Source organism: Oryctolagus cuniculus, chromosome 2, assembly GCF_964237555.1.
Source record: "Oryctolagus cuniculus chromosome 2, mOryCun1.1, whole genome shotgun sequence".
NCBI lineage: Eukaryota > Metazoa > Chordata > Mammalia > Lagomorpha > Leporidae > Oryctolagus > Oryctolagus cuniculus.
In genome coordinates this window covers 172,380,282-172,406,960 of record NC_091433.1, presented here as the reverse complement: position 1 = coordinate 172,406,960, position 26,679 = coordinate 172,380,282, and the positions used below count along the sequence as shown (strand labels likewise).

The 26,679-nt window shown below is 41.0% G+C and overlaps 1 protein-coding gene across 13 annotated transcripts in view; it reads left to right on the top strand.

Annotated features, from left to right (window-relative positions):
- LCLAT1 (lysocardiolipin acyltransferase 1) overlaps positions 1–26,679 on the top strand; it is a 206,142-nt gene that overhangs the window by 174,873 nt on the left and 4,590 nt on the right. The gene's annotated exons all lie outside the window — the stretch shown is intronic.

Here is a 26,679-nt window from a genome sequence, read left to right as displayed (position 1 = left end):
CTTGTAAGGTAATTCGCATTGCTGTCTGTGTGAATATGACTAAAGTGACATTAATTAATCATAGAAAACCAAAGCATATATTCTAATTTGGTGCACAGCGTCCCTGAAAATACTGTCCTTTTATGTGGTATCAAAGGCCATTATGAATCAAATTAAATGATTTGTCCTATTTGTAGTTCAGCTCCTGTTTTGGGGAAGGAGGTAGTGAGGTAAACAGAGCCACTGCACATCCCAATGAGGCCCCTCTGCAGCCTCAACCCCTAGTTATCAGATGCCTGAGACTCTGCCCACCCTTGCACCACCACCCCACTTTGGTCTTGTGGGAGTGGTCCTCAGTAGGGTGAAAACAGACGATGCTTTGGAGTCAGGTTGAGATTCTTCCTGGGTCTGGGCATGATTTCAGCTTCTGGAAGCAGCACAGCACAAAGAAAGGGTTAAAGCCATTTGTTTAGCCAGGAGGGTGACTAAGGAATGAGGGGAGTGGAGGTGCAGCTCTGGTGAAATGCCAGGCCCTTTGCAACAGAGACCCTGCTGTGAAGAAGTGGAAGTGAGAGCGAATGTCCCTTTGGTGAGCCGGCCAGGTTCCTCTCAGAGAACTGTCTGCACTGCTGGCAAGGCCAGCTCTGGAATTTATTTTCAAGCTGGTGGAACTCCCATGTGTCTTATGAGTGGAAAGAAAAAAACAGCAAAGAGAATGAAAAGGCTTTCTATGACGAGGTGGGTAGCTCTATTTAAAGACATCCTTGAGAACTGATTAGCGTCTACGGTAATATTTCAACTAATAATAAGGCTGCATTCCAGCCTGTGTAATGAAATTCTCTGTTATCAGAGAGAAGTGATACACAGCACAGGGAATTACATTCCAGAAGTTCAGGAAAGAATGTCAGTTTAAAAATAGCATTGTGTTTAACATTGTCAAATATGCCATAACTAGGAAACAATTCATCTCAGCCTCAGGGGGAGAGAGGCACATACTAATCTCACCAGCTCCTTAAGCCTCCAAGAGGCCCCTGTTTGTGGGTGAATGGGTCCCTAACTTCCTGTCCTCAAAGCACCCTGTAGATATCCTTGCTGTTAGCTCCCTGACCTGCTGTCAACACCACACCTACTTGACCTTGGCTTCCCAGTGCGGCCTTTGAAACTTGATTATCCTAGCTTGCCTGACAACTCCTGAAGAACACCAGGGCTTGAACAGTAAGATAGCTGCAATTGCACAGATAGAGAATGGCAGCACTGAGGCTTAAAAAAGAATGCCTGATGCTCGCAGAGAGCAGAAGCATACATTCCTGTCTGCCTTCTCTCCCGAGGTCTGGAGGGTCATTCATCAGTTTCCCAGGGCAACTTCTGTGCTGCAGCCTGTGAGACCAGGTGCTATTCTTAGGCTCTCTCCCAAGCAGAAGCACCCAGAGAGGGCAGCTCAGCTCCTTTTCTGCTTAATCAGTTTACTTAGTGTACAGATATTGAAGAAGCACAGGGAACTCACCAGTGAATAGAATAGCAAAGGCCATGGCACTTACATCTTAGCAAGGAAAAAAACAGATAACTAAGTGAATATGTCAGATGGTGGAAAGGCCTGAAGACAAAATGAAGTCAGGAAAGAGGGAAGCCTGCCCCTTCAAAGAGGGTAATTGGGTTCCCCTGAAAAAAGCGAGTTTGGAGGAAGAGCATTTTGTGTAGAAGGAGCAGCAAAGGTTCAAGTCATGTAAGCAGCAGCAGAAATGAAGGCAGACAGGTAACCAGTTGTGAGGGCCCTCGTCAGGGTGTTGGCATTCTCAATGAGACAGGCAGCCCCTGAGGAGGGGACACAGGTGGGATGTGGTGTCACAGCTGACAGAGGAAGGGGGCACACAGAACAGTTAGAAAGGTTTCACAGCAGTCCCCAGTGAGGGCGGTGGCAATGTGAGCTAGGGAGAAATAACTGGATTCTGGATATATTTTAAGACCAAACTATTAGATTGTCTGATGGTTTGCATGTGGAGTACAATGAGAGGAAATGATGATCGCAAGGCTTTTGGCCTGAATTGGAATAAGAACAGCGAGAGTGTGCGAGGCAGAGGTTTTGGAGGAAAAACCAGGAAGCAGTTCAGTTTACACTTGGAGATTCTTAGACACCCAGAATGAGATGTGAAATTGTTAAATCTGTGAGTCTAAAATGGGAGATCAGACTGGAATCACAGATTTGGGAGGTATCAGAACCTATTTGGTATTTAAAACTGTAAGACTGGAAGAGACCAGTTTGAGAATGAGAGTAGAAGAAAAGATCCCAGTCCTGGGGCGTGTCAGTATTTAGAGACCTGAGAACCAAGATGCCAACAAGGGGGACTTAAGAGTGGCTTGTGAGATTGGAAAAGAGCCAAGAGAATATTGTGGCCAGGAAGCCAGATGTAGAAGGCAGAGGGAAGGAGTCAGTGTAGTGGGAGAGAGGACTGAGATCGGGAGTACAGACTGCTCAAAGTGATACAGCTGCATAAATGAGCAGAGAAACGGGTAATAGCGGAAGGAAGTGTGGGGGTCAAGAGGTGAGAAATTATAACACTTTGAGAGGCAAGACAAGAACAACTGATTTAAGGGTGTTGCTGGGCGGCCTCATTGAGTGGACAAGAAGGGATGAGCTAGAGGACATGGGTGCAAGTTTGGCCCTTCCTAAATGTGAATGTGGACAAGTGATCCCTGTAAAGAGAAGGTAAAGGGTGTGAACTCACGTGATAATAGGTGTGGCCAGAGCTTATGGAAGTTCTTTACTCGAATACTATGTCTGTGAGAAAGCAAAGGATAGTAAGGAAGCATTGGAAGTTTGAAAGAAAAGGACATGAAATCCTCAAATCTAGGCAAACAGGGCATAATTTGGACAACAGAAATTAATATGATTGCTGAGTGCAACTGGGGCCTGCTTTTGGCTAGTGGAGAGGACTTCACTAAGGACACCCATTAGCCTCCATTTCCAGCAACACTCCCTAAACTTGTTCTTGGGCACACAGCAAACCAGAAAGCCTACAGCAGCCAGAGGGGTTATGTAAATGTGTGAAGTGACAGGAAATAAAACCTCAGGATCTGGGTATTCAAATTCAGCTTGGCTTATTTGCTTTATGGGTCTGTGGTAATGAATTTATCTGGGAAAGGCAAATTATATGTTGCAAAAATACTTCAAGAGGATTAAATCAGATTACTAGGTGAATGGTTGTAAGTTTTTGAAATTGGTTCCCATCAGAATTTAATAAGTTAGTTGATAAACTTATATAAAGAGCTACAATGAGACCCTTTGCTACCTTAGGAATGGGGAGAGGCACTAGACAGAGTAGTGGTGATGGTTGGGTTAGTCTCCTGCTCAGCCCAGGTGGCCTTACCTGCATCCACTGGACTGCATGAGTCTTTAGAAGCTGTTCACAAAAGTGATTTTTGACACCACTGTCGCCCCACCCGGTGCTGTTGAACTGCTGCAGTACGTGAAGGGGTTGTTTTCTTGTTTTGGGTCATGGTGGAGGATGATTGGACAGAGGAAGGTTGCAGGCATATATTAAACCAGTTCCCAAATGTGTTAGGAGTTTCTGTATCACAGTATTGAAAAAAAAAACACCAGTTGATCCTCCAAACCTGAACTACTAAGCAGTTTAAGTGGCACACTGTCATTATAATATTTGCTTTGAATTTTACAGGGGGCATTGAAAGATATGTGGAGATGGGGCAGGGCCAAGGGTGTGTGTGTGTGTGCTGTGTAAACATGAAGCTTTGATACCTTTCTGGTAATCTAATAAATTAGAGCTATCTGCTTCTAAAATACTGACCTCAGATATATTGTATCACCTCTGTTACTTTATTTTCTTTGTCAATTCTAATTGAATCATCTGTAACTGCTTCAGAAGTATGCTGATCTAACCTTCTTCCTTTCTAGACGGTAAGAAAAAAGGGTAGTTACTATTTGTGGCCTTGAAAGAAATTAGGATGGCAGAAATTTTAAAATTTCAGATTGTACTTGAGTAATTCCTTAGTCAGAGAATTATATAGTGCATTAGCCAGGAAAGGAATGAGTGATGCAAAACTATAATGCAAAACTTGTGGATATATTAATGTTTATTTGAACAAATAGGAAAATATTCTGTTTCCAATAAAATTCCAATACCAAAAAAAGAATCATTAAAAATGGTTTGCATGAATAACTTTTGGATTTATTTCAAACTTTAAATACTTGGGTTTGATGAGAATCCAAGCAGCTTTTCATAAAGCCGTATTTAGACTATTGCACATAGTACAAATTTGCAATATAGTATCATTTGAAATGTGTTTAGGGCAAATATCAAGAACCTTTTAAAAATAATGGCTTTTAGAAATAGAATTTACTTGCTGCAAAGTACACTCATTTTAAGTTTACAGTTAGACATGCTTTGGAAAATGTTTCGAATCACAGAACTAAAACCAGTCAAAAATGTGCATCATTCCCAGAAGTTCTTCCATGTATCCCCTAGTGGTCAACCCCCTCTGAAAACCATTCCTTCCTGTCACTTAGTTTTGCCTGTTCTAGATTTTTACATAAATGACATAACATAGTAGCCGTCTGGTTTCTTTCACTTAGCAGAATGCTTCTAAGTTTCTTCCATACTGCTACATCTATCAGTAGCTTATTCCTTGTTGTTGCTCAGTGGTATTCCATCATCATTTGTTTATCTACTCATAGACTGATAGAATGAGTTTGCTTCCAGTTTTAGGATGCTGTGTCCATGTACATGCTGGGTGCCATACTATTATACATTCCCATTAGCAGTGTGTGACCTCCAGGTGTTCACCATCCTCACCAAAACCTGAGATTGTCAGTATTTCAAATATTAGACATTCCTATCTTATTGTAGTTTTCATTTGTATTTCCCTAAAAACTAGCAGTGTTAATTAAACTTCCTTTCCTAGGCTTATTTGCCTCACATATATCTTCTTTGGAGACAGGTTAATTCTAGTCTTTTTCCCATTTTTAAAAACTGGGTTGTTGGACAGCACCGTGGCTCAAAAGGCTAATCCTCTGCCTGGGGCGCCGGCCGCAGCGGCCACTGGGGAGTGAACCAATGGAAAAGGAAGACATTTTTCTCTCACAGTCCACTCTGCCTTTAAAAAAAAAAAAAAAAAAAAAAAAAAAAAGGCGGCACCGGCACACCGGGTTCTAGTCCCGGTCGGGGCGCCGGATTCTGTCCCGGTTGCCCCTCTTCCAGGCCAGCTCTCTGCTATGGCCAGGGAGTGCAGTGGAGGATGGCCCAGGTGCTTGGGCCCTGTACCCCATGGGAGACCAGGAAAAGCACCTGGATCCTGGCTCCTGCCATCGGATCAGCGCGGTGCACCGGCTGCAGCGGCGGCCATTGGAGGGTGAACCAACGGCAAAGGAAGACCTTTCTCTCTGTCTCTCTCTCTCACTGTCCACTCTGCCTGTCAAAAATAAAAAAAAATTAAAAAAAAAAAAAACTGGGTGGTTGTCCTTCAGCTGTAAGAGTTCTCTATTTCGCCGGTGCCGCGGCTCAACAGGCTAATCCTCCGCCTTGCGGCGCCGGCACACCGGGTTCTAGTCCCGGTCGGGGCGCCGGATTCTGTCCCGGTTGCCCCTCTTCCAGGCCAGCTCTCTGCTGTGGCCCAGGAAGGCAGTGGAGGATGGCCCAAGTGCTTGGGCCCTGCACCCCATGGGAGACCAGGAGAAGCACCTGGCTCCTGCCATCGGATCAGCACGGTGCGCCGGCCACAGCGCGCTGGCCGCGGCGGCCATTGGAGGGTGAACCAATGGCAAAGGAAGACCTTTCTCTGTCTCTCTCTCTCTCTCACTGTCCACTCTGCCTGTCAAAAAAAAAAAAAAAAAAAAAGAGTTCTCTATTTCATAAGCAGATCATTGCAGATATTTTTTTTAAATCATGCATAGTTTCTTCATGATATTTTTTTTGTTTTTTTTGTTTGTTTTGTTTTAACTTTTATTTAATGAATATAAATTTCCAAAGTACGACTTATGGATTACAATGGCTTCCCCCCCATACCGTCCCTCCCACCCACAACCCTCCCCTTTCCCACTCCCTCTCCCCTTCCATTCACATCAAGATTCATTTTCAATTATCTTAATATACAGAAGATCAGCTTAGTATACATTAAGTAAGGATTTCAACAGTTTACTCCCACACAGAAACATAAAGTGAAAAATAGATGATTTTTTTTAAATGATGATGAAATCAGATCAGACCTATTGTCATGTTTAATCCCAGTGAGAGTCAAGTTGGGAGTTGATAATTTCTTTCTTTTTTTTTTTTTTTACAGAGGATCAGTTTAGTATGCATTAAGTAAAGATTTCAACAGTTTGCACCCCCATAGAAACACAAAGTGAAATATATTGTTTGAGTTCTTGTTATAGCATTAAATCTCAATGTACAGCACATTAAGGACAGAGATCCTACATGAGGAGTAAGTGCACAGTGACTCCTGTTGTTGACTTTACCAATTGACACTCCTGTCTATGGCATCAGTAATCTCCCTATGCTCCAGTCATGAGTTTCCAAGGCTATGGAAGCCCTCTGAGTTCTCCGACTCTTATCTTGTTTAGACAAGGTCATAGTCAAAGTGGAGGTTCTCTCCTCCCTTCAGAGAAAGGTACCTCCTTCTTTGAAGACCTGTTCTTTCCACTGGGATCTCACTCACAGAGATCTTTTTGCCAGAGTGTCTTGGCTTTCCATGCCTGAAATACTCTCATGGGCTTTTCAGCCAGATCCGAATGCCTTTAGGGCTGATTCTGAGGCCAGAGTGCTATCTAAGACATCTGCCATTCTATGAGTCTGCTGAGTATCTCACTTCCCATGTTGAATCACTCTCCCCTTTATCTATTCTATTTTTCATGTGCCTGTTGGCCGTTTGGATTTCCTCTTTTGTAAAATGTCTTGAGGTCCTTGGCCCATCTCTTAAGTGGGTTGTCGGTTTTGTTTTTGTGGAGTTTCTTGATTTCTTTGTAGATTCTGGTTATTAACCCTTTATCTGTTGCATAGTTTGCAAATATTTTTTCCCATTCTGTAGGTTGTCTCTTCACTCTCCTGACTGTTTCTTTCGCAGTACAGAAACTTCTCAATTTGATGCAATCCCAATAGTTGATTTTGGCTTTGACTGCCTGTGCCAATATCTTGAAGGGTTTCTCCAATGTTCTCTAATAACTTGATGGTGTCAGGACGTAGATTTAGGTCTTTAATCCATGTTGAGTGGATTTTTGTGTAAGGTGTAAGGTAGGGGTCTTGCTTCATGCTTCTGCACATGGAAATCCAGTTTTCCCAGCACCATTTATTGAATAGACTGTCCTTGCTCCAGGAATTGGTTTTAGATCCTTGGTCAAATATAAGTTGGCTGTAGATGTTTGGGTTCATTTCTGGTGTTTCAATTCTGTTCCATTGGTCTATCCATCTGTTTCTGTACCAGTACCATGCTGTTTTGATTACAACTGCCCTGTAGTATGTCCTGAAATCTGGTATTGTGATGCCTCCGGCTTTGTTTTTGTTGTACAAGATTGCTTTAGCTATTCGAGGTCTCTTGTGCCTCCATATGAATTTCAGCATCATTTTTTCTAGATCTGAGAAGAAGGTCTTTGGTATCTTGATTGGGATTGCATTGAATCTATAAATTGCTTTTGGGAGAATGGACATTTTGATGATGTTGATTCTTCCAATCCATGAGCATGGAATATTTTTCCATTTTTTGGTATCCTCTTCTATTTCTTTCTTTAAGATTTTGTAATTCTCATCGTAGAGATCTTTAACGTCCTTGGTTAAGTTTATTCCAAGGTATTTGATTGTTTTTGTAGCTATTGTGAATGGGATTGATCTAAGCAGTCCTTTCTCAGTCATGGCATTGCTTGTGTATACAAAGGCTGTTGATTTTTGTGCATTGATTTTATATCCTGCCACTTTGCCAAACTCCTCTATGAGTTCCAATAGTCTCTTAGTAGAGTTCTTTGGATCCTCTAAGTAAAGAATCATATAGTCTGCAAAGAGGGATAGTTTGACTTCTTCCTTCTCAATTTGTATTCCTTTGATTTCTTTTTCTTGTCTGATGGCTCTGGCTAAAACTTCCAGAACTATGTTAAATAGCAGTGGTCAGAGTGGGCATCCCTGCCTGGTGCCAGATTTCAGTGGAAATGCTTCCAACTTTTCCCCATTCAATAGGATGCTGGCTGTGGGTTTTTTATAAATTGCTTTGATTATATTGAGGAATGTTCCTTCTATACCCAGTTTGCTTAGAGTTTTCATCATGAAAGGGTGTTGAATTTTATCAAATGCTTTCTCTGCATCAATTGAGATAATCATATGGTGTTTCTTTTGCAGTCTGTTAATGTGGTGAATCACATTGATTGATTTGCGAATGTTGAACCATCCCTGCATACCAGGGATGAATCCCACTTGGTCTGGGTGGATGATTTTCCTGATGTGTTGTTGTACTCTATTGGCCAGAATTTTATTGAGGATTTTTGAGTCTATGTTCATCAGGGATATTGGTCTGTAATTTTCTTTCAGTGCTGCATCTTTCTCTGACTTAGGGATTAAGGTGATGCTGGCTTCATAGAAAGAATTTGGGAGGATTCCCTCTTTTTCGATTTTTCTGAATAGTTTGAGAAGAAATGGGATTAATTCTTCTTTAAATGTCTGGTAGAATTCAGCAGTGAATCCATCTGGTCCTGGGCTTTTCTTTGTTGGGAGGGCCTTTATTACTGTTTCAATTTCTGTTTCAGTTATGGGTCTATTTAGGTTTTCTATGTCTTCATGGTTCAATTTTGGTAGATAGCATGTGTCCAGGAATGTATCCATTTCTGATAGATTTTCCTGTTTGCTGGCATACAGGTCCTTGTAGTAATTTCTGATGATTCTTTTTATTTCTGTGGTGTCTGTTGTTACGTTTCCTTTTTCATCTCTGATTTTATTGATTTGGGTCTTTTCTCTTCTTTTTTTAGTTAGTTGGGCCAATGGGGTGTCAATTTTGTTTATTTTTTCAAAAAACCAGCTTCTCACTTGGCTGCTTTTTGTAGTGTTTTTTTGGATTCAATCCTGTTAATTTCTTCTCTGGTTTTAATTATTTCTCTTCTCCTACTGGGTTTGGTTTGCTGCAGTTTTTCTAGGTCCTTGAGATGTGCTGAAAGCTCATTTATTTTGTACCTTTCCAATTTCTTGATATAGGCACCTATTGCTATAAATTTGCCTCTCAATACTGCTTTTGCTGTATCCCATAAGTTTTGATATGTTGTGTTGTTGTCTTCATTTACTTCCAGAAAGTTTTTGATTTCTCTTTTGATTTCTTGAATGACCCAGTGTTCATTCAGGAGCATGTTGTTCAGTCTCCATGTGTTTGCATACTTTCTGGGGTTTCCTGAGTTGCTAATTTCCAGCTTCATTCCGCTGTGGTCTGAGAAGCTGCATGGTATGATTCTAATTTTTTTTAAATTTGCTGAGACTTGCTTTATGGCCTAGTATGTGATCAATCCTAGAGAAGGTTCCATGCACTGCTGAGAAGAATGTGAAGTCTGTAGATGTAGGGTTGAAAGTTCTGTAGATATCTGTTAGATCCATTTGGGCAACAGTGTCAATTAAATCTGCTGTTTCCTTGTTGATCTTCTGTCCGGATGATCTGTCTATTTCTGAGAGTGGAGTATTGAAGTCCCCCAGTACTATTGTATTGGGGTCTAAGTCTCCCTTTAAGTCCCTTAACATATCTTTTAAATAGACCGGTGCCCTGTAATTAGGTGCATATACATTTATAATAGTTACATCTTCCTGTTGAATTGTACCCTTAATCATTATATAGTGTCCCTCCTTGTCTCTCTCAACAGTTTTTGTATTAAAGTTTATTTTGTCTGATATTAATATAGCTACACCTGCTTTTTTTTGGTTTCTGTTGGCATGGAATATCTTTTTCCAACCTTTCACTTTCAGTCTGCATGCCTCTTTGGTAGAGAGATGTGTTTCTTGTAGGCAACAAATAGTTGGGTTGTGTTCTTTGCGCCAGTCAGCCAAACGGTGTCTTTTAACTGGACAGTTCAGACCATTAATGTTCAATGTGACTATTGATACGCAGTGACTTTGCCCTGCCATTTTCCTGGAAATATTTTCTAGTATATGCTTTGAGCTTCCCATGCTCTTTTACTGGTAGGTGTTCTTCCTTTCCCTTCTTTCATATTGATGGCCGTGTTTCTGTGTTTCTGAGTGTAGCACATCTTTAAGTATCTTTTGCAGGGCCGGACGAGTGGCCACAAAGTCTTTCAATTTCTGTTTGCTATGAAAGGTCTTTATTTCACCTTCATTCACAAATGAGAGCTTGGCAGGATATAATATTCTGGGCTGGCAATTTTTCTCTTAGCACCTGTGCTATGTCTCGCCATTCCCTCCTAGCCTGTAGTGTTTCTGATGAGAAGTCTGCTGTGAGTCTGATTGGAGATCCTCTGAGAGTAATCTGACGTTTCTCTCTTGCACATTTTAGGATCTTTTCTTTATGTTTCACTGTGGTAAGTTTAATTACCACGTGTCGTGGTGAGGATCTCTTTTGGTCATGTTTATTGGGGGTTCTATGAGCTTCCTGTACTAGGATGTCTCTGTCCTTCTCCAAACCTGGAAAGTTCTCTGCTAGTATCTCACTAAAAAAGGCCTTCTAATCCTTTCTCTCTCTCCATGCCTTCAGGAACTCCTAGAACCCGAATGTTGGTTTTTTTAATAGTATCCTGAAGATTCCCAACAATGTTTTTTAGGTTTCTAATTTCCTCTTCTTTTCTTTGGTTTGACTGTATGTTTTCCTGTGCTCTATCTTCTAAGTCCGATATTCTCTCTTCTGCTTCACCCATTCTGTTTTTAAGGCTTTCTAATGTGTTTGTCATTTGATCTATTGAGCTCCTCATTTCATTTTGATTTCTCTTCACTATCACACTTTCCTGCTCTACTAGTTTCTGTGTTTCATTTTGATTCTTCCTTAAAATTTCATTTTCACGAGAGATTTTCAATCCTGTCCAATAAGGATTTCTGTAGTTCAAGGATTTGCTTTTGAAAACTTCTAAATGTTCTTAACATAAATTTTTTGAAATCCGTATCTTGCATTTCTTCTATCTCATCATCTTCATAATCTTGGTTTGGGGCATTTTGTTTATTTGGAGGCATCATAGTGTCATCGTTGATCTTGTTCCCTCGATTTCTGTGTTTGTTGCTTGGCATAGTTAATTCTTCTTTCGTCACTGTGCGTTTTTTTGTTTTTTGTTTTTTTTTTTTCTTTTTTAAATTTTTTTTTTAATTTTATACTATGTCCGTGTTAAGTGGACTGCCTGCTGTTGGAGGAGCCTTGGAGGCTTGAGATGGGTGTGGCCTGAGAGCTCTGCTTGGTTCTTCCTGGTTAAGGGTGTGCAAAGGTGACACCCTCAGGTTATGCGTGGTAAATCTCTCTATTTATTTATTTATTTATTTATTTTATTTATTCAGGAGGTAAGTAACACCGCATGGCATGGCTGTGCAGAATTGATGGTATTTAGCTTCCAGTCTCTGGCTTCTACCCAAAGAGTCTGTTTAGGCTCCTCTGGACTCCCACTGGGTTGCCTAGGCTACTGAATTGTAGTGACTCAGTTCCTTAGTTCTCCCCTGTTGATATGTAAATCCAGAGAGGGGGCCTGCTCTTTGTCTCTTGTGAGTTCTTCAAGCCTTGCAGCCTTGCAACCTTTGCAAGGTTAGCATAGGGGAAAGAGAAACCCCCAAGCTTTTTTTTTTTTTTTCCTTCTTTCTGGTAGTGAGTTTGCTGCACTTTCCGGCCCCCCTCTAGATTCTGACCCCCGTTTCCCCGCCAATGTCTCGGGTTATTGAGCTCACCTCCCCTTCCAGCGCCGATGTGTGGACTCAGAGCCCTGGACGTCGCAACTCTCCCCGCTGTTGTCTGTGTGACATGCACTCCCCTTCCCACACTGGTGCGCAGACCCTGCGGCTTCCGCGGCACCCGCGTCTCCCGCGGCTCGGCTTCCGCGCGGTGGATGACCTTGTTCTCCCAGTAGGTCCTCCGATTCACAGCCACTCGATCCAGAAGAGTTTCCTCTGCAATATTTTCCTGGTTCTTTTTTCTGAGGCTACCATAACTCCCCTTTTATTAAACTAAATTTTCCCGGACTATCGGTGCGCGCCCTCACTATTCCGCCATCTTGGCTCCGCCCCCCAGATCATTGCAGATATTATCTCCTAACCTGTGCCTGTTCATGTCATTAATCTTGCCTCACCCTGAGTCAGCATGTCAATTTTGATGAATACAGTTTCTCCACTTTTATTCTTTTTGTTTGTTGCTTAGCCAGAGTCACAAAGAATTTCTTTTAGAATTTTCATAGTTTTTAAGCTTTTACATTTATTTTTGCTAATAACCCATTTCAGGTTAATTTTTACATGTGGAATAAACATCAAACTCTGTTTGATGTTACATGTATATATCCAATTGTTTCAGCCCCATTTGTTGAAGAGACCATCTTTTCTCCACTAAGTTACCCAAGAAATTTCACTGGAAATGAATTAGCCATATAAGTGTAGGATGTGTTTCTGCTGTTCTGTTTCATTTTTCTATATATCTGGCTTCCCTTTGTGTGCCACATTAAGTTGGTAGTGAGAGCTAAAAATCAGGTAGTATCAGGTAGTAGCTAAAAATTGCTGTATTACCCTAATTCCTTTATATATATAAAATGAAGAATCAGTTTGTTAATGTATAGAAAGAAGCACACCAGGAGTTTTGATTAGTACTGCTTTGAATATGTAGATCAATTTAAAGGATAAATGTCATTTTAATATTGATTCTTCAGTCTATGCACATGGTATACCTCTACATTTATTTCTCTTAACAGTGTTTAATAGTGTCCGACTTGTACATATTAAATTTACCACCAAGAATTTCATAAATTTGATGTTATAAGTGGTATTCCAATGTTCATTCGCTACTAGTATAAATAAATGGATTTTTTAAAAAGATTTACTTATTGGGAAGGCAGAGTTAGAGAGGGAGAGATGTCCCTACTGTCTGCTTGTTCACTCTCCAAATGGCCACAATGACCAAGGCTGGGCCAGGCTGAACTCACTTCTTGTCTCCCACATGGGAGACAGGGACCCAAGTACTTGTGCCTGGGAAAGTTGCAGAAGATGGCCCATTAGTAGGGAGCTGGATCAGGACTGCAGCAGCTTGGACTTGAACCAGCACTTCTATGGGATGTCAGGTGTCATCCCACTGTGCCACAAAACCCCAGAAATTGATTTTTTTTTAATGGTCTATTGAATGATTTGAGAGTAAAGGTAGCTTTACTTTTCCTTTTCAATCTGTAGGACTTTATCACTACAGTAGGGCAAAGGGAAACAAACTTAGCATACTCTAACAACTGCTATCATATTAACATCACACACATTTGTGGCCCTTAGATATGTGGGATTGAGAAATTCAGGCTAATTTTTCAAGCACACCTTCCTAGCTAACCCCTGAATGAGCATCTCTGCCCTTGTACACTGCTAGGAGTAGGGAAAAGGCTGAGAAGCACGTCTTCACATACTGCTTAAAAAAGCCTTGCTATTCAGTATAACCTTAGCTGAGTGAATACTGGTATTGAAACTCAGCCATGTGGTTCTAAGATCACAGTTCTAAGTGTGCAGCCCACCGTATTCTCTTGCCCTCCCCACTGTTTTGCAGGTGAAGGTTTCTATGATTGGGAAACTTCACTAGACATTCCAGTACTAATGAGGTTGATACTTTACTCATGCACCTATGTTTGGTTAATTCCAATTCAACAGCAAAAAAGAAACAGCTGGGCTGAATTGAAGGTCAGAGAGGCCTCTCATCAATCTAGCCTGGGTACATAATTCTGTCAATAAGTTGGGTATGTCACATGTAGCAAGAAATGATTTTCATTGCTAAATTTCGAAACCACCCAGACCTTCAGGCAAAACTGTGATGTCTGCCTTATTCCCTCCCAAATCCCAGTCACTTTGTACCCTCTTGCTATCCCAGTTAGTACTCCTACCTAACAAGATTGCTCTCCCACATCCCAAAGTAGGAATACACTCTTTTCAGTACCCTAAGTAAGTCTTGCATTATGAGAAAGTTATAGCAACTAGTTAATTATAATTGAGTAATTCATTCTTTCACGTGAATTAGAGCATCAAATTTTCACTTTAAATACATTTTATAATGATGTTAGCCACCTTCTTTGATCACTTAGAAAAGATGATCTCCATGAGTCCTCCCAGAGGGTGTGTCTGTTTTGAAAGTCCACACAGAGAGCCCAGCCCCAAAACACAACTTCCTATTGCTTTTTCTGCGTAGAACTATACCCATCACCCAATTTTCTCCCAGTTTCCCGCTCCAACCTCCATATCAGATCATGACCCCTGGAGTGCCTGTTATCCTGACCACATAATTGAGAATCTCTGGGAGCAAACCCAGGACTTATTATTTTCAATCATTTCCTCCACAGACTACTAGGCCATTGGAGTTGGGAACCATGGCTGCCCTCCTCAGCTAAGGAACAGGTCTCTGCGATTGCCAGTAACTGCCATCAAATGTCTGCCCCACATTCAACATAGATACTTGCCACTCACCTACACAGGCATATGCTCTCTGTTTGGTATTTTGAAAAACAAAAGAATAAAATCACCTATTTATAAGTCAAAACTATAATAAAACTTTTGAAGAAGTTTCTTTCCCCAGAATCAAGATTACAAGCAAAGCAATCCCTAACATTTTACTGTATTTATTTTTTAGGCTGCTACAGCAAAATTATCACAAACTTGGTGACTTAAAACAATAGGAAGGCTGGAGTTGTGGCATAGCAGGTAAAGCTGCCACCTGTAACACCAGCATCCCACGTGGGTGCCAATTCAAGTCCCAACTGCCCCACTTCCCATCCAGCTCATGTGCCTGGGAAACAGCAAAGGATGGGAACATGAGGGAGACCTGGAGGAAGCTCCTGGCTTTGACCTGGCCTTTGTGACCATTTGGGAGTGAGCCAGCAGATGGAAGATCCCTCTGCAACTGTACCTTTCAAGTAGATAAGACTTATTTTTAAAAAGTATATGAAAAGTTTGTATTGTCACAGTTCTGGAAGCCAGAAGTCTGAAATCATGGTGCTGGCAGGACCACAAAACCTTCCCAAAGCTCCAGGAGCAAATTCTCCCTTATCTTTTCCAGCTTCTGGTAGCTCCTGGCATCCTTTAGCTGGCCCTGCACAACTTCCCTCTGCCTCTATCCTCTTGTGGCTCCGTGTGCCCTTTTCTGTCTAAGGACATTCCCTTTGGAATTAGACCATAAGTAACCAAGTACGATCTCATCTCAGTCCATCTACCTTATGTCCAAAAAGGGCACATTCTTTTAGGGTGATCATTCACCCTTCTGCATATGTACTCACTTACCTCCTTAATGATTGTTCCCGCAGCTTAAAGTTCAGCATCAATAGCTACTCAACCAGATGTTGACCCTTCATACACTGTAACTGAAATCAAACAAAGTTCCGTCTTACTAAGGTGGCTATTTTATATTGTTGTAGAATAAATGTTTATGTCCCCCTAAAATTCAATTTTGTGAAAGCCTAAATCCCTGTTGTGATGTTGTAGTAGAACCTTTGGAGGTAATTAGCTCATAATGGTGAAACCCCTGTGAATAAGCCCTTATATAAACAAACAAGGCCGTCACTCTCTGCTCTCTACTATGTAGAAATACAACAAGTGATTGCCGCTTCAAACCAGACACCAGATCTATGAGAACTGAGTGTTCATTGTGTACACCACCAGTCTCTGGGTTATTACAGTAGCCCTACCTGACAGATCCATACACCAGTTCATTGAATTGGATCCCTAGGTGGAAGCACTTTTCTTTCACTACTCCCTGTCTCCTAATGAGTATTTGCAAAGAAAGAATCTGCCTCTTACTCCCTGGTTTACCTTAGTGGTCCCCAAGCCTCTTTTGCTTCAATGGAGCCGTTATTTACTTAGGAAATGACTGGCTAGATTATCAGTCCTGACCTCTCCTTTCTGATGAAACCCAACAGCTTACTACAAAGTAAATATACATGCTTAACAGAACCCAAACCCCCATTCACTGCATTGCTGCTTTGGGAATTTTGTCGACACTGAGGAATTTCTAGATGGTAAAGTTTGAGAAACATTTAGAAGAGCCTTTTATTCCTGTCTTAGATAAGAAAGTCCAGACAATTGATTCTAGATTCCTCAGGATGCCGAAATCCCCAAGAGGTTTCTGCTGGGAAAAGCATAAGGGAAATTGTAGTTATTCAAAACTAGAACTTGTAAGTTGATGAATGTCAACGGCCACCCCTATAGTATTCTGATGGTTGTAAAGCACTGAGAGTGCTTGGGTTAATTTCCAGCGTAGTGTAACATTAGCACCTGGCTTTGACATAGGCTAAGGGAGCAAAAAAGGTACAGAAAAACCAGCAACACGTCACCTGTTTTGGCCAGAAGTTGGTATATGATATTACCATCATATCACTATATCTGGGATGTTCTGTTCCTGGAAACCTATGTTTCTGTACTACATACAGTCTCTCTCTCTCATATATATATATAAGATGACATATGTATATATGTCATCCCACATACTATATTAAGAGTAGCACTTCCTGTTGTTTTGCCATCTCAGAAGGACCAGACACTTCTTTCTGCAGTTGAGCTATACCTAACCTGATTCTCAATCCTCTTAGTGGAAAAGAGGGAACAGTTCCTCAGATTATCCCTTCTTCCCAGCCTTTGCACAGATGAAGAACTGGGCATACAGGAGGCCTATGTTTGAGAATTCACTGTTTGAACTTTTGAATAATCCCTTTACCACCACCATGACTGCTCTCTGTTTTAATAAGTCTTCTAAAGTATAGAACTGAAGAGTGAATTCGGACTGTTTCTACTAAACAGTACGAAGGTCATGAAATGTATTCCCTGGTAGGACATTTAATTGGTTGTTTTGGGGAGAAGAGTATGAGGTTATTGTAGAGGGCAGAAGTGAGAGACAGTCTTAGAATAGACACAGTCAGGCTCAGAAATCTCCCCACACACCATCCCTGCTCCAGAAGGTCTTGAAGATTAGTAAGCCTGTATCGCAGAATGCATAGAGCTGGGTTGCAGTCATCCTGGTTGATGAGAAAAACCTTGTTTTAGCAAGATCCTCAATCCTTAGTCAAGCTGAGGCCAGTTTACTGAATGTGAATTTTGGTTTGTGAGTAATGGAAAAAAGATAACTTAATTCTTGAGTCATTTAAGGAGAAAGCTAATCCAGGAAGTGTAGCACAAGGCTAAGGCAGCATGACAGCAGCCTTGAGACCAGAACGACTCCCGATGCAGAACAGAGCTGTCATCGCATCAACAGGCATTCAGCTTTTACTTTGCAGTTGGACTGCTTGCCCCCACCCACTTGACAGTATACCATCCTCACTAATTGTCCTTTTTTTTTTTTTTTTTTTTTTTTGACAGGCAGAGTGGACAGTGAGAGAGAGAGACAGAGAGAAAGGTCTTCCTTTGCCGTTGGTTCACCCTCCAATGGCCGCCGCGGCCGGCGCGCTGCGGCCGGCGCACCGCGCTGATCCGATGGCAGGAGCCAGGAGCCAGGTGCTTTTCCTGGTCTCCCATGGGGTGCAGGGCCCAAGCACCTGGGCCATCCTCCACTGCACTCCCTGGCCACAGCAGAGGGCTGGCCTGGAAGAGGGGCAACCGGGACAGAATCCGGCGCCCCGACCGGGACTAGAACCCGGTGTGCCGGCGCCGCTAGGCGGAGGATTAGCCTAGTGAGCCGCGGCGCCGGCCCTCACTAATTGTCAAAGGAGAAAAGAGTGAAATTGCCAGTAACTGTTACATGCAAAATCACAAAGACAATAATGAGGGGGAATAGCAACATTAGACTTTGCTTTGGGGCATATCTTTATAGGTTTAAGCCATATTACTATTACTGGATATTTTCCAGATTTACCAGATTGTAGTTTAGAGATTCTGCTCATGTACAAAGTGGATGGTAGGGCCTAGCTTCCAGATCTGTGGAGCAGCCAATTAGGCTTTGTTTACAAGTGGATAACAGGCAAATTACATAATTTCCACTCATTTACACTTTCTGTAAAACTAACAGACCTACTCAAGATAGTGTTCATAATGTGCTTACGAGATGAAAATATGTAGTACAAGATTAAGTGAAACTCTACATAGAGACAACAGAGTCTTTTCATTTATTACAGAATTCATTTCGCTACTAAACATAGTAGACTGCCTTTGCACACTGGTTAGCAAGAAGCACCTTTGTTTTCCTCTAGCCCTCCAAGGGCAGTGTTATTCCCATTTTGCAGATGAGGCTCTGAGTCCCTGAGAGTTAAGTAACTTGCTCAAGGTCAATGCATGGGTACAAACCTAGGTCACGCTATAGCTGCCAGCTCCTAGAAAGAGCTGCCCATTTGAAAGGCATGGGAGACAGGTCTAGAGCTGTTTCACTGTGGTCCTCCCGCAGTGCCTGTGGCCGTGTCAACACTGCACCAGAGGGATAATACCTTGGGAGTTGTTAGGATACACAAAAGTGACCATGTACCCTGATGATTTACAGGAGTAAGGATCTTCTACTGTTATGAGTGTACCCCAAAAACGTCTACAGCCCTGTTTGGCACTCTAAGACTTGCTGAATGAATAATGCCCAGCCCATAGCAGGCACTTGGTACACAGCATCGCCAGTTGCCCTCAGTCAGTGCTAAGGTCAAAGCACGCAGGCTAATCATCTGCGGTTCCCAGTCCCCTTCACTTCAGAGGCCAACAAGGGAGCAGGCTGTGCATGTGCTGACACATGCAATCCTAATCTGTTAGTGATTTCTGTCTGGCTGTTTTGGCAACATCTAACAAGTTTGTTGAGCCCGACACTAAAATAAAATACATTGTTTGTCGCTTTGCATTCACAATGACTTTTTGATGTGTTATACTAGTTTAACACATCCTCTTCCTTTTAAAGAATGATAATAAAAACAAAGAAGACATTAGTTTTTTGAAATTGGCTGAAAAAAATCCATGTCACCAACAATGCAGTCCACAGATTTAAGCAGCAGTTACACTAAATAAGAGCTGGGAATTGTGTAAAAATTAAAAACTAGTACGCTTTGCCTATCCTTTTACTTAAATAGCACATTATGTTGTATTCATTGCTGTCCATTTTTCCTGTGCAATTTATATTCTAAAACTCCCTGGAGTTGAAGAAAGACATGGATGTGAGTACAGCTGCTAGACTGGCCTGCCCATACCTGGGTACTAAATAAAATGTAAATTTATTCTGGGGCAAGAAATAATTATTACTTTTTATTTCCTGTAACTTTCCTCTCCTATTTCCTTTTAGATTCCTCTCTTTTTTTTCTAATTTCCAAGATGAGTAGCTGGGCCTTTTTAGTAATGAAGCATGTTAGAGCTGAAGTTTTTCTTTTGAATACAGCTCTGACTCTATCCCTTACATTCTCTTAGTCATTCCCTATTAGGTAGTTCAGAATTTTCCTTTCAGTCTCATCCAAGGGTTATCTTTAAAACAACTTGAATGGGATATATTTTGTTTTAATGAAATTTTTGAGTGTATGAATTGTAAAATCTCCATTTTCATAAAATATATCTAAATCTTGCCCCCAAGTAAATAATCATTTTATAAATGTCCATTAATTTTTAGGAACATGTCAGTCTGTACAGATCTGTTAACTCAAATTTATTGATAATTACCCAATTCCTTTAATTATTTCTTATATAGTGCAATTTTCTATTTAATGGAGAAAACCTAAAGCCTACACATGATTTTATTATTTTTGTTTCTGTTTGCATTTCTGACCTTTTTTTCCTTTTAGTATTCGACAGCTAAGACTGGTTCATACAGGTGTTGTGTATGTGTTTACATTTACTTAAAACATTTATTTGAGAGGCAGAGTGACAGAAAACTCCCATCCACTGGTTCTCGCCCCAAATGCTTACAATGGCCAGGACCAAAGCCAGGAACTCAGTCATGTGAGCCATCAGCAGCAGAGCCAGGACTCGCGTCTAAGTACTCTGATATGGGGTGTGGACATCCTCACCAGCATCTTAATATCTAGGTCAAACAAACTCCCATGCAGGTGTTCAGTTAATAATTTACTCAGAAAAACTGACCCTATGAATATATGCTGAAAATATATTTGATAAAGTCAAGCCACTCCCTAATGAGAATTAGAAAAAATAAATATAATTCTGTTGCAGTATGCATATTTCAGATGTAAATGTTACAAATGCTACAGTACTAAAACCACATTTTGGTTGAATTCAAAACTGCCCATTTTGTCACTAAATCAATGCTAATGAAAGCAATAAAAATTGAACATAAAACTGTTTTTGCTGCTGATTAGTCAAAATGAGTCTAAAAAAATCTAGAATTAGAATTTGTTGAGTCCAAGATAATGTATAATAGCTTTTCTCTATTCTAGTGTCAATTGCCTAAAAACAGAAATAGGAAAACATCAATTCACAATAGTGACAGAAATTATGAACTGTTCAGGAATACTTTGTAAAAGAAACTCACAGAAGCCGTGTAAAGAAAACTTAGATCTGATTAGAAGAAAATAAAAGACATGCCCTTTTCCTAGATGACAAGACAGTATAAAAATGTCTTTTCTTCCAAAATGGTAATGTGACTATAAGGCAACTCTGATTTCAAGATGTGATCTTCTTAGGGGGAGAGCAGGCAGTGTGGTATTGGTTTTTTTTGGAGTTGAATTAGATATTCTTACAGTTTATGTAGTTAAATATTCAACACAGTTGACCAGGAGGAGCCAAGTATGGTATGAAACAGAATACAAAGGCAGACTTGCTTTTCCAGATATGGAGTCACTAAGGAGATCAGTGGAGCATAACAGAGGAGAGAGACAAGTTATCTTTATATTTGAAAATGTAGTGTATGACCAAGCTGGTATTTCAGTACTATGGAAAAAGTGGAGTTATCTAGAAAATGTGATGTCTATGTAAAAGAATTTAAAAGGAGGGGTCTGGTGCCATGGCTCACTTGGATAATCCTCCGCCCGTGGCACTGGCATCTCATATGGGCGCCGGTTCTACTCCCAGTTGCTCCACTTCCAGTCCAGCTCTTTGCTGTGGCCCTGGAGGGCAGTGGAGGGTGGCCCAAGTGCTTAGGCTCCTGCACCCTCATGGGAGACCACGAGGAAGCACTGGCTCCTGGCTTCGGATCGGCACAGTGCTGGCTGTAGCGGCCATTTGGGGAGTGAACCAACAGAAGGAAGACCTTTCTGTCTCTCTCACTGTCTATAACTCTACCAGTCAAAAAAAATTTTTAAAAGGGAAATATGAAATACACATACAATGTGGGTTCAAGGGAGACAAGACAGAAATCCAAAAGCTGTAACAGAAGGAAAATTTTGAGTATTTACAATACAGTATATAGAAAAGTAATAATCTGTCATAAAGAAGGAGCTTTGCCAATTGACTGGGAGAAAAACAACCTGTAGGAATGGATAAAGGAAATGGAGCAAATCCAATAAAAGAAATTCACTAGTGGCCAGGTGACAAATTTAGTATAAAATATTTTCAACATATATGATACAGGGTAGACATCTTTACTATGTCAGGAACTGTTATAAATCCATAAGATAGCATATAACTGAATTCTCAAAAAATGCCACACCCCCTGATATCTCATAGGGCAACCTGAATCATGAATGTGTTCCTGAAGCAGTCTGATGGGGGAGGGGAGTGTCATGATTCACTCTGGTCAGTCCCATAAAGGCTTGGCTTCGGTGCTATGGGAGAGGAGGGGACTGGGTATTAGAGAATAAAGCACAGTGTGCCTACAGGAGCTGTTCAGGAGGTGAGGTGCCTGCTATTGTTGTTTATAAAATGTCCTTGAAGTATCAAATTTTTCCCTGATCCAGGAGAAGGCAAGGTTTATGACACTTGCTACGAAGCATAATATACAGTAGCAGAATTATTTTTGCTTTTATTTTTAATTCATTATGTATATTAAAATACTCATATTTCAGGCCTTCTTACTTAACCTAGACTTTTTTAAATTTTAGAAATGATCAATGAAATAAATTGGTGGTATAATAATTACTTCAAATAACTAGGAACTGATATTCATCTTTTATATAGGAGAGTTCCAAGAACTGTCATTTCAGTTTGACATTACTTACTTTTTCAAACTCTGGCCTTAGCATGTGCATACTGTTATTCACATTTTTGCCTTAGAGGATCTATTAATGCAACAGTGTTGCTAAGTTGTGGAAAATGTTGGCATGCTTTCATCCTATCAAGAAAATGAAACTTGTTTTGAAGATCCAGAGAGCCAGTGCCCATTGCAAGAGATATTCAGCATGGAAATAGCAGATTTAGGATAGAAATGTGAAAATAGAGGTCTCTAAAAATCTGTAAAGAACAGAATTAGCCCAGATAAGCAAAGATACTATCTTTAGTTTCACCTCATTAGCTGAAAGTTGATTTTTAAGCCCAGGATTGTTCTTTCCCTGAAAAAGATTGGAGTAATACCTTTTACTTAAAAAAAAAAAAAAAAAAAAAAAAAAAAAAAAAAAAAAAAAAAAAAAAAAGGGCAGGTGTCCAGTGACTGGAGCATCAGATTCAAACTCTGAATACCATAGGAGAATTATTTACTGTCCATGCTTAGCTTAAAATGCCCAAGGGCTGAAGGAGGAGTAGTGCCCAGGTCAGTCCTCTCAACAGCTTTGCTTCTGTGCTAAGAGTGGGCTGCATGCTAGAGAATAAGCCACAACGTGCCTCTAATAGTTTTGCTCTTTCTCCCAAAGATGAAGAAATCTAAAGAAGGAAGGCAAGGGATAAGTCAAAAACATAAATTCAACTTCAAGTAGTAAAGGCAACTGTCCATCTAGAGGAATAATGACTACACTACCAAGACTCAGAGCACATTTCTCCAAGTTCTTCCAATGGATCCTCACAAAATCCCAAGAGAGTAGGTACTAGGACATGCCGAGGTCATAGAGCTGATCAGAGTTGTGATGGGGAACCATCTGACTCCCCTCTTTGTGCTATAAGTGTTCAACTAATACAGAGGGGAAAATGAAAACAAAGGCATTTCTCTAACCAAAAAATGGCACTACTTGATTTTTAACACCAGTTGATTTCAAATGCTTCACATGTTCTCTCCTGTTTTGAAGCTGAAAGGTTATCTTACTAATTGGTAATTGTAGTCTAAATGAGGAATGGTCAGCTGGCCTTACCAAGGCAACAGCACGCAGAACTTGAAATTCAGTAATCTATCTGGCAGGCTAATTTTTTTAAGTTGATAATCTTGTGTGGCCTGCACATGATGTTATAAATACCCAAATGGCTCTTGGCATAAAAAAAATGTTCCCTTTCCCTGTAATCAATCAGGATCTACTCATTCAAGTCTATTCTTCCAGTGAGGTTAACTTTAAGATGCAATGATTTTGAACAGCCCTTGTCTCTACTGTTGAGGAACAGTGTGTGTGTGTGTGTAAGTTGTTGAACTCTGTACTTAGTATACAGTTGTTCTTCTGTGTATAAATTTAATCAAAAATGGATCTTAGTGGAGAGTGGGACTGGGAATGGGAGAGGGAGGAGGGCGGGTATGGTGGGAAGAATCACTATATTCCTAAAGGTGTTCTTATGAAATGCATGGTTTATATTCCTTAAATAAAAGATTCCTTTGGGGGGGGAGTCTGTTCTTCAGAGTATGTGACTAGTGTCATGCCTTATCAGCCATGTTCAATTATCTGTGTCAAAGTGGCACTGGGAATGAGTGCTTATTAATTAAATCCAACTTCTATCACTTTTGGAGTATTATTCTAAGTCTGAAAATCAGTGTTCAAGATCAAGAGTTTCAGCATTTTATTAGAACACAAATGCATCCTAAGGTGTGTAGTTACAGTTAGAGGTTTGGATCTGGCTAATATAAAATAATTTAATTTTTTAAAAATATATTAAAAAGAAAATGTTACATTCCACATAAACTTGATTATGGAATAGGAATTTTCAGATACTTCTATTAAAGAGCCTTGGGCTTAAAAAAAAAAATACTCCTCTATGTACTATTCTGTCATTGAACAGTTGGCTCGGCTTCTTTAGCAGTCATGAACAAGCCAGGATTTCTTCACGCCAATGTGCCCTAAGAGACTACAAAAGCTTCTTTGAGCTCATTCCTTTGAAATATACAAACATGTGAGGATTTGACGCTCTCCTCTTCCCAATGAGCTATTCCCATGGATGGGATCTTCTGATAACAGTGGGTTCAGTGTCATAGGTTTGGGAGACACTCTCTTCTGTAATATACATTTGTGAATTCAGCCATGGCTTTTAAACTCATGTTGGTTACTTAAACATGGATAAAGTGCTCAAAATTCCCTCAGTCTTAATTTGAGACTAAAAAATGATATTTGAAATATTAAGCAAGTGCTTTGTTCTTCTAGGGAAACATCTACGGATCCATGCAGCTGTGTTTGTTCCTATAGAGTGAAATAAGCAGTGAAGTGTGAAACTTTACAGTAGACCCAGTATTCACAACAGAACAAATCTACAGTCTAAGCCCTTGATAATAAGCAGAGGACAGGCAGATAGCATGTGGATGTGTAACTGAAGCCATCTGAACAGCATTGCAGCCTTTCTAAAATAGCTTTTACTGATGGCAGCCATCTGAATTTTCATATTTAAAAGTCTGTTGTCTTCAGACCAAACAATTTAAAGGCAGTATAAATCCTAATTGTAGGAGCTTTTTTTTTTCTTGATACACGTTTCACCCTATTATAAATTGGTAAATCAAACAAAACAACATCTCAGCAGCTGATTCTCTTCCCCTGGTTGTGCCGTGCATCTGAGTCAGCTCATGCAAGTCACGCTGACTCCCTGCCCTCTGGAAGCTCGCCTGGTTCTCCGTGGCTGGAGACCACGGACCAGGAGGTCTAGAGTGGGATCATGTGGGACGTTCGCTCCTCTACTGCAGTGTTCGGGTCTCTCCCACTTAGAATAGGAGAAGAGTTACCTGTGGCTTTGTGTTGTCTGGACACATTTACTTAACGTAAAGTTTAAATATTCAACAAGACAGTTGACTGACACCCTTCTGCACATGAAAGCCTTTTTTTTTTTTTTTTTTTTTTTGACAGGCAGAGTGGACAGTGAGAGAGAGAGACAGAGAGAAAGGTCTTCCTTTGCCGTTGGTTCACCCTCCAATGGCCGCCGCGGCCGGCGCGCTGCGGCCGGCGCACCGCGCTGATCCGATGGCAGGAGCCAGGATCCAGGTGCTTTTCCTGGTCTCCCATGGGGTGCAGGGCCCAAGCACCTGGGCCATCCTCCACTGCACTCCCTGGCCACAGCAGAGGGCTGGCCTGGAAGAGGGGCAACCGGGACAGAATCCGGCGCCCCGACCGGGACTAGAACCCGGTGTGCCGGCGCCGCTAGGCGGAGGATTAGCCTAGTGAGCCGCGGCGCCGGCTTACATGAAAGCCTTTTGCTCCCTCCTCCTCTCATGGTTTGGAGTGAACACATTTCTTAGTCTCTGCAATGCTTATGGGAAGCTTAATATCAGCTCAGTTCCTTTTTTACTTCTTTGTCTTTTCATATTGAACACTGCAGTGTTGTTCTGGACTTGCTTATAAATAGGTCATTTTTTTTATTTATATTTGACAGACAGAGAGAAAGGTCTTCCTTCTGTTGGTTCACTCCCCAGGTGGCCGCAACAGCCGGAGCTGTGCCAATCCAAAGCCAGGAGCCTCCTCCCAGTCTCCCATGCAGGTGCAGGAGCCAAAGGACTTGGGCCATCTTTTACTGCTTTCCCAGGCCACAGCAGAGAGCTGGACTGGAAGTGGAGCAACTGGGACTAGAACTGGCACCCATATGGGATGCCGGCACCGCAGGTGGAGGATTAACTTCGAGGCCAGCGCCGTGGCGCACTATCATTTTAATTATGTCAACATTACAAAGTCCCATGTTTAAAACAGATGTTTTTAAGATACTCTATTGCCTCCACCCCAAGATTGCTGGATCAAGAATTCATAGAACAAGTTGAAAGTGTATAATATAGAACAAGTCATTCTCACTAGATGTAGAAGTCATAGTAGATGCTAACCTTTAAGAACTTATGTGCCAAGCAGTATGCAAAGAGCTTGCTATAAATAATAAAGTGTGAAACATAATTACTTAACTAAGTTGTTGTAGCAACTCAATGTAGAATAATTATATCTGACAGTTTTAAATGAGAAGATACTTGGTAGACCATAAAAATATTGGTCATACACATATTTCTGGAAACTTTTTAGCACAAGGCATTGCGCTGGGCACTTGCCTCTAAGTTGCTTGGGCATCTAGAAGTGGCACAGGGTGGTAGGTGAGTGCCAGGTGAGCATTTACAGAGGGCAAGGCTGCTTGGAGCCTCGGTGCTTAAAGAAGCTCTTTTCAGAGCCCTTTGTAGTAAAGCACTTTTCTTTTAGAAAGCTTTCTATTGGCAATACCATCATCGTCATCTCAAAATTGTTATTCATGTGGTAAACATTTTAATGCCAACAACACACAGGGATGTGCACGCACACACACCCTTACTATCAGTAAGAAATTAAACTGTGCTTCTTTCCTCTTAACACCAGTAAAAAAAAAAAAAAAAAAAAAAGTTCTTCATAGTGTTTTGATACCAATTTGTAATAACACAGCACTATATTTGATCAGTAAGTATTAAGAACCACCTGTA